Source organism: Chanos chanos, chromosome 12, assembly GCF_902362185.1.
Source record: "Chanos chanos chromosome 12, fChaCha1.1, whole genome shotgun sequence".
In the NCBI taxonomy this organism is placed as follows: Eukaryota; Metazoa; Chordata; class Actinopteri; order Gonorynchiformes; family Chanidae; genus Chanos; species Chanos chanos.
The window spans coordinates 15,005,549-15,018,528 of NC_044506.1; positions in this window are offsets into that span (position 1 = coordinate 15,005,549).

Below are 12,980 nucleotides of genomic sequence, written 5' to 3' on the forward strand. Positions count from 1 at the left end.
CTTTTTTTTTTTTTTTTTTCATTTTCGGCGTAATACGTTCCACTTCTTCACTTCATACGCCGAACAAAGGTTCCTACTCAAACCGGGGGCTTACTTAAAGCGGCGTTGTTCCTTCACTTTCAAATGCTGATGTATCTTCTCTGACAAAATGGCACCGCTTTGTGCTCCTCTGCTTCTTCTTCTTCTTCTTCTTCTTTTTACTCGCACAAGAAAAAGGAGGAATCAATAATCAAAGTCTTTTGGTATGGAGCCCAAAGGCTATGCTTTCTGCTCCCCCCTGTGAACCTCGGGATTCAGCGTGTTTCACAAAAGGCATCTTTAATATGTTGCACTGAGGGGAATAAGAAAAGTCAGAACATTCCTCTTTCATTATTCTTGTACAATCTTACCTTGAAGGTTAATGAATCATAGCACCGCATCACTAAAACTCATATCACTCCGTGGATGACAAGTTTGTTTTTGTTTTTTGTTTTTTTTTCATGTGATGTTGTGTCTGAGAAAAATGGTGTTGCATAAATAAACACCGTGGTGCTGACATAACTTCAATCCATCTATAAATTCCAAATTAAAGACCCATTATGGCTAATGGTTTATAGATTTTTAGATGGCTGACGTCATCCGAACAGTTAATTCAGTTAGCGTTGTGGAACACTGAAGCAAATAAGCCCTGTAATCTGAACTTGGTTGAACCCTGTTGTAGTGAAGAAGGACTATCTGAGCTTAGCCAATCAGACGTAGCCCTGCCAGCTAACTCTTAATTACCCCCACAGCTGCACAGCCTTGATTGACTCGGCCAAAGTGAACAGGGTTCAGTCTAGCTGTAAGCATCATTTAAATGGCTGGGTAAAGTATTCCTAAGGTTAACGTGTAATTTCAGGCAGCATTATTAAATTCTTTCGAGGTTCTAGTCAAATAATTAAACCGGTTGTCAAGTAAGTGTAAACTGACCTTGTGCCGGTTTACACATTAACCGTAAGCAAGGGATGTAATGCATAGATTACGTTTCAGTTTTTGTTTTTGGTTTTGGTTTTTTATTGTGACATAATTGTAACACACAGAGAAGCTTCACTCTCTTTGATATTCCTCTGTTTCTTGCATTCACCGTACAGCGTCAGGGCAAAGTCGGATCAGGCGCCTAGGCTAAACGCTTAACCGTTTGATGAAAAGCGTCTCGACCCTGCCAGCATATGCACTGGGCGGTGACCTTTGTCAGCGTTCAGGCCAGAGGGGAAGTCTGATCTGCACATTACCATTCCACTCATCCTCCCTTTGGCATTTGATCCAATGGATGTCCAATTGGAGATGCAGCACAGGGACCGAATGTCAAAATGTCAGCTCTTTATCTGTTTGGAGACCACCGCACGCCAATACTTGCAAGAGTTATCCCGTGTCACTGAAAAATAAGGCATTACATTTCCCTCAACCACTCTTTTGAGTACAATGCCGTGTTTATTTGAGACCCAAAGTGTGGGTGAAAAGGAGGTCCGTTTCTTTACCGTTTGACTCTTCATTCGGCTGTGAGGAGACTTTTTTTTTTTTTTTTCCAACGGGGGAGCTTTTGTGATAGCAGTTCTAAGGGCTTCATTCAAGCTGATTTACTTTGAACACAAAGTAGAGAAACACTGACATCGAAAAATAGTGTCTCTTTTTATTTGTGTGGATAAATGAATCTATCTTCTCGTGTCTACATTCATTCGCCGGCTATGGAAGGAAGAGGAAATGCTCATTTCTGTTGCCAGTGCCTGCCTAAATGAGGGTAGATGGAACCAGAATGGCCTCTGTGAGAAAGTGTCACATCTGTGTCCATGGAGAGTTAGTGAGAGCTGTGTGTCTGTGTGTGTGTGTGTGTGTGTGTGTGTGCGTGTGCACATTTGAGGACTAGGGTCACTGGGAGTCACTGGTTTAACACTACATCAGACACATAGTGCCTGAATGAGTTGTGACTGTAGCGTCTGTCTCTTCCCTTTATATTCCCTGTTTGTGTACTCAGAGATAGCCAGCTGCTGAAGCTGTCAAACTCAGGAGCAATTCAGCAGAGAATTTCATTGTTCGGTATATTAATCGAGAATTTTAATTTGCTCATCATCAACGTGGTAGTCACGGGGAAATATAATCTTTTATTCTACACGTTTTCCCTGTTTTCCATTGTTTAAAAATTTTTGATTTGTTTTTACATTTGACTAACACACTTTTCTCCTGCGTTAAAAGAGAAATAGCCGTCTTGTCAAAAACTGTAATTCGTCCTGCTCCATTATCATTCACACATGAATAATTCCCATCAATGTCTTTTCATCCTATACATTCTTTTTTTTTTTTTTTTTGTCCTGTTCTATTTTTTCTGATCCATCTCATCCTATAATTCAAATTGTTAGCTTTGTGACCAAAGGGCTATTTTCTCTCCATTACTGAAAGCTCCTGTCTCCATGGTGCACTGCTGTAGTGAAACATGATGGGGCTATTGCGGTTTTTACCTCCATATATGGCTGTCTACCTATATACTTCATATCTTTTCCTTTACCTCCCATCCCAGTTCTTTCTGTATGCGTTTACTTCTGATGTGAGCTCTTACTGGTTTGACATATATAGGTTCATGTGTTTAATGGATTGTAGAAAAACATTACCTCTGTCTTTCAACATGACAGTATCAGATTAATGTTATTTTCAGTCACTTAGACATAATGAGAGCTTGACAGGCAAGCAGGATGATTCTGAGCGGCCTAAAATTTCACACTTTCTAAAAGCTCCAAGGTTGTAAAATTAAAGCCACGGAGTGTGACGTTCAAGATTGCTTCGATGTGATATGTTTTTCTTTTTTGTATTTTTAGGATCAATCTTCGTTTTATAAAAAATATACTTAATTATTATTTACTGTCAGAATATATAAGATAGCTGAATACAAGCTGAAGTTGAGTACAGAGACTGTGATCTTAAAGGAGGGATATCATATTTTGAGTACAGAGACTGTGATCTTAAAGGAGGGATATTATATTTTGCTGTTATTTTGTCAATGTACAAACAATTAGATTGTCAAGGTAAAACTGTAACAGTCCAGAAGATGCACATGCACACAAAAACACACACACACACACACACACACACACAAACACACAGATTCACATAGACAGACTACCATCAGCGCTATCCACATCCATGGTTTACCCTGTACCGGATTGTCAGTTTGGGAGGAAATGATCATTTCTTTGACATTTGTCCTTTGGATACTAACTGGAACATATTTAATTAATCAATAATGATAGTGCTCCTGTCGATAATTGCGTCATGTGTAACACAGAAGCGTTATTCCCTGTGGCAGCTTGAGAATTTGTGGCAGACTGGGAGGGAAAGATTTTTTTTTTTTTTTAATTTGTTGTCAAGCCTCTATCCTTTTTTTTTTATTCTCCGTCCATATGTTGTCCTACAGCATAATAAACCATATGGCTGTAAATTATGCTAATTGTCTCTCAGTATCCTGTTAGCATTACTGTGAATGAGACTGCAGCATCAGTGATAATGCCCACAGAATAAACAGCTCTGTGACGATAAGTTTCACATAAATAGTTATACGAATCCGCTTGACTGTGTTTTACTTCTCTGTGATTCAGTCTGTCAGCTGATTGTTCTAATGGCCATATTCAGGCAGAGGTGAAGTTAATAAGAGTGTGCTATCCCGCTATTCTTGCTCATCTGCTGAACACATAAGGTTATGTATGTAACACAATGTAGCACAAAGATGTTGATGTGTCTGTTTGAGAGTCAGTTTAATCATTTGGAAAGACTGAATAAACTTTCATAACCAAATCCAGAGAAGACAAAATTCATTTGACTTGTCTAGCAATGGTTACTCCTGATGAGTTATAATGTATACTGCTGTCTCACTCATCTGTAGTCATTATGAATCTGCAGGATGGGTTGATTATTTTATACCTTATCGTTGGCTCTCACCTTCTGGGCCTCCAACGAAGCCACTCGACTTGTCGATTAAGCCTCATTTGATGTACAGATTGGGGTACGGGGCCGCGATGCTATTCCCATGGTACCGACGTGGTATGTATGGGCAGGGCACTCTGCCAGCAGGTGTGATTAGCTTGTCCTCTGGCATCAGTGTGAACAGGCTTCCTCATCATGTGTGTTTGTGCCAGGGGAGCCATTTACCATCTGCTGCCATCACAGTCACTATCTTTGCTGTGACTATGGCAGTCATTCACCGAGCTGTTAGATATCTGAGGGGCTGAGGTGTGTGTTATCGCCCTGAGAAGAATGGGCGCGCGATCTGATCCAACAGCTTTCATAACCTTTATGTTTACTTTAATGGTGGGATCTGAGCGTAGTTTGAGATACTGTGGTGTGTGTGTGTGTGGGGGGGGGGGGTTGTTTGTTTGTTTTTTTGTTTACATGTTGGTTTGACCTTAGATGTGGTCAAGTCTTTGTTTATGCGCCTCGACATGTGGCCAAAGTGGTGTGTGTGTGTGTGTGTGTGTGTGTGTGTGTGAGAGAGAGAGAGAGAGAGTCTGTGCATGTCTGTTTATGGTAGCAAATATGTCTCAAAGTATTATGACTCGACCTGGTCCGGTAAAGGCCATTCCTGAATTAGGCTGATGGACTGCACGACAGCATTGACCTTTTCAAGTACAATTACACTGAAAAGATATTCCTCTGCTTTAGCCTGAATGTCTGTAAGGCCAAAGTGCAGGTATTCTTTTGCTTTAGAGGGACAGAGTATCCATGTCTGTGTGTGTGCATGTGTGTGTGTGTGTTTGTGTGTGCGCGTGCGTACGTGCGTGTGTGTGGGGGTGTGTGTGTGAGCAAGTGCACTGTATGCGCGCGTGTGTATGTGTGCGTATGTGTGTGTGTGTGTGTGTGTTTAAACACTCCCTCTCAGACGGGGTAGAATAAAGCGTAGCTTCAGCCAGGTGGTGTGATTTTTGACTAAGGGCTGATAATGAATGTAAGATGTTGTGTGATGTCGAGTCTTTGATCTGGCTCTGTGTTCTGGAGATGCTAGGGAGGATATCTACGTTCTTTATGAGTCTTTACGGCTGATTCTGTTCCACGGGCCCCAATCTCGTCTCTCAGACACATCCTTTAATCTACACTCGCATGGGAGATCCTTAACATCTCTAATCACCTCATACATACAGATGAGCAGAAATTAATCAGAGACTATGCTATCTCTTTTTTTCTGAGTTTAAGAAACACAACACAGAGGCAAAAAAAGAAAAGATGAAGTTTTATCAATTCCAACTCTTAATTAAATCTTAGTTGTAAAAAAAAAAAAGATTGTCGAAATAATCAAGTCTGATAGAAAAAGACGAGACATATCCAGGCTTTTTAAATGCATGTAAAGTCAATATGCTCGTATAACCTTGATATACCCCAGTTATACTATTTGCATCCAGTTAAAGATGACATACATCTCTCATTATCTATTTGTTGCATTACCGCCTGCACTGTCTTAACAAGGCGTCTCTCTCTCTCTGTGTCAGGTGTGTGAGATGGAGAAAACGACTCAGTGAAAGAACAGGTCTTTTTTTTTTTTTCTTTCTTTTTTTTTTTCCTAAGGTGAATCAACCACGGCGCTCAACAGACAGCCCCCGAAACAAACAAGGCCAATTAACGGCTGACTGCCATAGACGCGGGGAGAGTGAAGAGAAGGCATTTCCCCCCGGAGGCTACGGAGACATAGCCTGTGATCTCCCATGATGCCTGTCCCCAGCTTACTATAGTCTGCAGTTCTGTCAACCACCTGAAACCTGCTGCCGTGGTAACGGGGGCCTGCTCCGCTCAGCCTGTAATGAGGTAATAAAACAAGCCGTGAGGAGCAAGATGAAGTCAAACCTGACACGATGCTGTCATCTCATAGCAATTAGCTACCATCTTGGTAACAGCCACGTGCGGTTTTGCTGGTTCGTCAGAGAGATGAAGAGTTAGTATTGATTAGTTCCAGCAAACAGCAATGGCTCATAAACTTATTGGCACCTTAAAGCAGTATTGTGCAATAGCCTAGTGGATATGCAACATTAAACGGCTAACTCCCAAAGGCCACGGGATGCAATGGAGTTGCTGTCATCCTTCACTAAGCCCAAGTCTTAAAAAGATCAATAGTAAATGTTGCCCATATTTGTATGAGTATTGGTCAATAGTAATAGTTTTCAGGAAAAAGTGAATCAGTTGTGATGACATTATCCAGTACAGATGGTATTTATCTCCGATGTTTCATTGAGTCTGCATTAAATCTGACAGGACTATAAACTCAGTGGCATTCCATTTGAACTCCTCACCCTCTCAGGTTAATGGTACAGTCCTGAGGTGACAGAGGGAGTTTTTGTTCGAGAGAGTGCAGTCAGAGGCACTGGATGCTTAAACTGTCCTTAGACATCATTTAAATGATGTTAAGTAAATCAATAACAATATGTGAGTGTTTGACAGACATTTCATGGTATGCATTCTTCAAATGTCAATGCATTCCTTTATGTATAGGCACCAGAGGGGAAAGGGAGGCGCTATTTAGATGATGTAAGCGCTGTAGCCAGATATAATACATGATATACAACTGGGATTTTTCAAATGTCAATGTATTCAACTTATGTGAATAAATGAACGCTAGAGATTGCGTTATGAAAGCGGAAGGCTTTCTGGTTTTGTGGTGATGTTCACACACGCACACGCACGCACACACACACACACACACACACACACACATGCACACACACCCACACCCACACCCACACTTCCTTGCCTGTGGCTATGCTATGTGCAGTTTGGTGGTTATAGTGTTTGCCGGCTTGTCAGGAACAGTGGCACTCTGTTACGAAGTCTGTCAGCCAGGTGAAGAGAGAAAAGTGATCAGAATGGTCACTGTGTTGCCACGGTAACAGCTATGTTTTTTTTTTTTTTTGTGGTGCTGAAGCGTAAGATGTTATAGAGAATTACTGAGAATGACCAGTGTTGTCTCAGCAATATAAAATATATTGTAAGTTCTGGTGAATATGAATATGGATTGAGGTCATATTTGAATATACCCATTTTACATTTTATCAAAAATGGCTAACCTCATTCAAAAACCTCTCTCATGCAGGTATAAGAGTTTTGGGTATGACGAGCAAACATCTTTATTCGAGTACATCTAAAAATCTGAAATTAGTCTGGAAAGCATCAAAACACGTCTTTCCTGTTTGACTTTATCATCAGTCTGAGAGAGACAGATGGTCTATTTATGAGCATAAACTTGCCAAATTGAAATATAGATTCCTTTCAACTCCTTCCTGATTTCATACAACACCTGATCAAACATGGGGATACCACATACAAAGAGGACTGTCCAGACTGTGAGCCTTCCAAGATGTCGGTGACTTTACAATAAAGTACAAGTCCTTTGATCATAGTTGGTCCATTTTTGTTAATGAGCATAAGATTGTGGCAATGCTGAATTTTTAGGATGTTTCTGTAAAAGTTCACACTTAACAGCTATGTACCTAATTCCTAAATCTGCTGCATTACACTGTTATAAAAACACAAACACACACACACACATGCACACACACACATGCACACACACAGACACACACACACACACACACACACACACACACACACACTCATGTTGCTGTACAAGCATTTGTAAAAAATGTAAGTACTGTTAATCATTGTGAAAGGTTACTGTACATGGAGCTCTTTCATTGGATCTTATCGCTGTGTTTCTAATTTATTGAGATAACGTGAAACCTCTCAATTTTTCAGACCTATGTCTTTGATAAGAGAAGATAAACCAGTGGGTTTTATGTATGGTGTAACATGTAGTTAATGGAATGGTATGTGCCACAGTTGCATGATAAAATCTTCAAGTGTATTCAGTAGGTTGAATGACTGAACATAAGCCCAGGGTAATTTCATTTGGTCAATATTTCCTTTGAACACTTCGTTATCTTTCCCAGTGTGCTGCTACAGCACAGATAGCACGCGCATAATGATTTAGCTGCTGGACACAAGTGACTTCCATTGATCTTACAATGAATCCTTAGCACAAGGTGAATAGCCTTGTATAATTGATAGTAGCGTTGGCCAAAAGGGAAGCTCATGTTTTCAGAAGAAAAATAAAAAGAGAGAGGGGGGGGGGGGGGCAAAACATGACTTCTGGCTAGATATTGTAAAAGAGAATTGCCAACGTGGGAAGAATTTTTTTTCTGCTGTAGTTTTACTGACTTGGTATGCTTTCTGTAGGCAGTCATGAATGTTTTAAAAAGGGTCTCTTTTAGATCACCTTGTTCCCTGCATCGGTTTGATGTCTACATTGAAGTGTGGGGGAAGAGGTGTGTGTGGGATTTGTGTTGTGTGTGTTTCTTTCACCCTTTGAGATGTCAAGCAATCAAACTATAGAAATGGGTCAATGGGGGGGGGGGGGGGGGGTATTAATACATGCGTGTACTCACTACCTGTCAATCTGAGGGCGTGTACATATGCAAACATATTCAGAGATTTAATACAATATCTCAAAACAATTGTTCTGATGATGGAAAGAAAAAATGTTATGAAAGAAATGGGAATGCTATTTCAAACACATGTTTTATATAAATTAACACTACATGTAAATCCTTGAAATGCAAAAACATAAGGGAAAAAAGTAAAGAGTAAAGAGGACACTGACCGACACACATGACTTTATTTTTTCATTTTCTTTTCAGTTTGATACACACAGTATGGGGGAACATTCAGTTTATTCAGTTGGCTTTCCCATTATTAGCTTTCAAGTGGCGGTTTTCTCCATGGAAATATAACATAGTAAATACACTTCTGTCGAGGGCACTCCTTTTTTATTGCCCACGCAGAGCAGTCTGTTTTTTGGTGAATATGAAAAGATAAGCAGAGAGAGAATTTAATCATAACAAGCTATTGACTGACATGGCAATGGGTATACATTCAACACCACTGGTGGTAAGAGTATTCAGATATTACACTTCAGTTAAAGTAAAGATACAGCCACAAAAGAATGACTCAAGGAAAAGTGCCAATCACTCAAAAAAAAAAAAAAAAGAAAAAAAAAAAAACTTGAGTCAGCTTGAGACTTGAAGTATCAGGCTTTTAATGTGTTCAAGTTTTCAAAAGTACAGGCTGAATAAAATATTGACCCACTGCACTTAATAAAACATGACCGTTTGTATAGTTGTACTTGAGCAATGGTGAAACGAGAGGGAAAAACTGCTCCTAACATTAGCTACACTGCTTTTGACATTCACTGGCCAATAGACTCACATCACCAATGATATGCACATGCTAGGGGGAAGTATTGAAACTAGACCTATGCGCTAGACACATCAATACACGGTATCTTGCACCTGCTTGTGTACATTCACAACAGTTAGATCCTACCATAGCCAGAAGAGGTATTCCTGCATGTGTTTAGTTGGCCACCACTTGATAAAATAAAATAAATAAATAAATAAATAAAACCCAATGGCTTATGACTGACCGTGCAAAATGGAACAATTGAGAGTCGTCAATAGAAATGTATTGGAGTAAAAAGTATAAAAAAAGTATCAAATGTAATCAGGTAGTAAATGAAAGTTGCTCTTATTGTTGATACTCAGTCAGAGCACAAATCAGCCAGGGGACAGCAGTAATTAGCTAATAATTACTGGAATAAATCTTCAACGGGTTATGTATTTAATCATACAATGATCCAGGAAGACTTGTAAGGTACAGTACACCTGTTTTTTTGGGGGGTTTTTTTCACTCCAAGTAAACACGTACCTGCAAAAACCATAGGGTTGGTGTGAGTGGTGTGCACATGTGAACATCTATGTGTATGTCTATAAGGAGGACCGCTAGGATATGTACAGTGTAGTCAATTTCACTTTTTGAATATCGTCTACTCGATTCTCAATAGACCATCTTAAAGCTGAAAGCAGATTTGTTACAGTGACTTAGAGAACAGTGATAAAAGTGAACAGTGACGGTAACCTTGACAAGTCTATCGAGAGTTTACCAAAAGTCATTCCAGCACAAAGAATCATGGGAACACAGACTGAAGGCAGCCATCCAATTAAACCCAAGAATTTCTTCGGGCAGCAGAGACCCAGTTCAGTCCCTCTGGGATATCTCCCTCCTCTCTTTTTTTTTTTCACTCCTTCTCTCGTTTTCTCCATCTCCTCCCTTCCCCGATGTGGTTTTGGCTCTAACTCTTAAACTCTATTAAGTCACCCTCATTTTATGCCTGGTCTTTATAACAGAGGAACACAGAGTGAGGGAGGTCAGGAAGAGTTTAGCTGATAATGCTGGCAGCAAGAAACTTTCTCTTTTTATTATTTCATTTTCAAAAGGTCTTTGTGAAAAAAACAGCTGCACTTTGAAATGGTGATGCCTTGGCCTGCGTTGTAATAGAGTTCAGTAAGGGCAGAGTGAATATTTTATAAATTTGTATGTGTGCTGATTATGAAATAACAAGGTCTGTGAAGATACAGTGACGTGAACGTGTATGAATACAGGCAATGATTCAGAAAATTCAGCTCTTGTTTTATTAAAATCAGTTTTTATGCAATATCAGTGCTAATTTTGCACACAGACAGCCTCAACAATGCTCCTTTTTTTCTCTTTGACCTGAATTGATTAGACTGAAGATTAAATGAACTGAAATTAGATAAACTAAACTGGAGGTAACTGCACTGAACATGTAAAACTACAATGATATAGAACTGAACTTCTACATTCTCTGTGAGAACTAAACTACTTCTACTCGTAGACATTAGATGATTGGGTGAAGTCAAATACAGAGACGTGTTTTCAGACCTTAAACTGGCTATAGCTTATGTTGTCTTGTACACGCCACAACCAGTCTATCATGGTAAAACGTAAGCACTCCACTGGTTACACACTCACAGACACACACATGCATGCACCCAGTAGAAGTATAATATCAAAATGCTGGAACTGGAACTGGGTGACATGTCAGGGTACAGTTAAGAGTCTACACGTCCTCAGCACCCATGGTTCCTGAATCCCTTGGTGAGAATATGTAGAGTGTTCTGCATATCAAGGGCTTTTTACCTAAGGCTTCTGAACTGTGAGCAGTGTACTCATCTTCACTTTGGCAGTGCTTCAACTAGTGCCGGCTTCAACAGGTCAGGGAGACGAATGAGATAAATTTATGTATTCATGTAGTTTCACTCAGAATGAGAGAGAATTACTCTCCGCCTTAAATATCAAAAGAAGAAAGAAGGTAGGGTTTTGGTTTTTTTTCTTTCTTTGCCTTTTTCTCGCTCAAGGCCTATTCTTTCAAAGACCTGCAGGGTATGGGAACAAGGAGACAGAAGAGATTAATATTTGAATTGGAAAAAAGACTGAGTGTTGTGTCAGGTGTCAAAGGGCCAATATGCTTCACACACTGTATTACTCTCTCTCTCTCTCTCTCTCTCTCTCTCACACACACACACACACACACACACACATACATGCTATTTCTTGCTCGCTCCTTCCCTTTCTCTCTCTCTCCCTCTCTCTCTCTTTCTCTCTCTCTCTCTCTCTTTCTTTACCCATCTAAGCATCATTCTTTTTAAATGCCAGAAGGATTCAGAAAAGGCAATAAACCCTGACACTTTATAGTTTAGGTTTTCAAACAATATGCAGCACCTTCAAGAGCACCACACTACTACTTCTACTACTACTACTACTACTACTACTACTAACAAATGTAATAACAATAACAATTCTCAGGTGACATCAGGATGGAGTTCGGGCTCAATAAATGTGCTGGGCTTATCATCAAGTGTGGCAAGATCACAGGTACTGAGGGAAAGAGGATACGTCCAGCATTCAGGTGTCAAGAATGGCTACAAGTATCTTGGAATATGGCAACACCAGGAGAACCTATTAGAGGAGGTCAAGAAGACAGTCACAAGCATCTATAAACAGAGACTGACGTAAAGTCAATCCAAGAGAGTGGATTGAATGACAAGGAAGCTGCCAATCATGTACAGAGCTCTCCATCTTAAGGCAGAAATCCACCGCCTCTACATGACCCAGGATCAAGGAGGAATCGGCATCTGAAGCATCGAAACAGCCATCGGAGCAACAGAACCCAGTCTGACTGAGTACATATGGTCCCCCAAGCAAGATCAGGACACAATCATACAAGCATTCCGCCTAGGAGGATTCTACAAGAAAGCAGACGAAGGAGCTGAGGCCTGGAGGAATGATCAAATGGAAGACACCATCAGGACATGGAGAGATAAGACCCTGCACAGGAAGTTCCGAAGCCATGTAGAAGAACAAACAAGAGTGGGAGAGGTATATAGATGGATGAAGGAAGGTGATCTCATGGCACCAACGGAAGCTCTCATAACTGCAGCACAAGTCCAGGTACTGAACACCAAGTGCCATAAAGCAATAATGTTGAAGGTCACCAATGACTCAAAGAATGGACTGTGCAAGGAACTGGATGAGACAGTCGCCCATCTATTGACTGGGTGCCAGAAGATCGCCAACACCAAGTAGCTGAGGAGACACAGCAATGTGTCAGCACTGGTACATAGGAGGATCTGTGAACACAATCAGATCCCAGAATGCCAGAAGCCATGGTTGCATTAGCCTGAACCTGTGACAGAGACTGACAGAGTAAAAACCCTGTGGGACACGGAAAACAGAACCGGCAGGAAAATCCCTGCAAGGCATTCAGTTATCATGGTGATCGTCAATTCCGGTGATTGTGATTCCAGATGACGGGAATGTCTAACCAAGGGTTTTCAACCTTTTTCGACATGCGTCCCCACATTTCGTCTAGATTTGAACTCAACCCCCCCCCCCCCCCCTTCTTTTTCATTGTACTTGCCAGTTAGTGCCTAAAGATCCCCTTATCTTGTGCCCCCCTTGACAGGTGCTCAGGGGGTGGGGGGGAAGGCACAAGTTGAAAACCCCTGGTCTAAACCAAGGAACAGGAGAAAATAAGTAAATACCAGGACCTGTGAGTTGAAGATCTAGAATGTGAAGGCCCA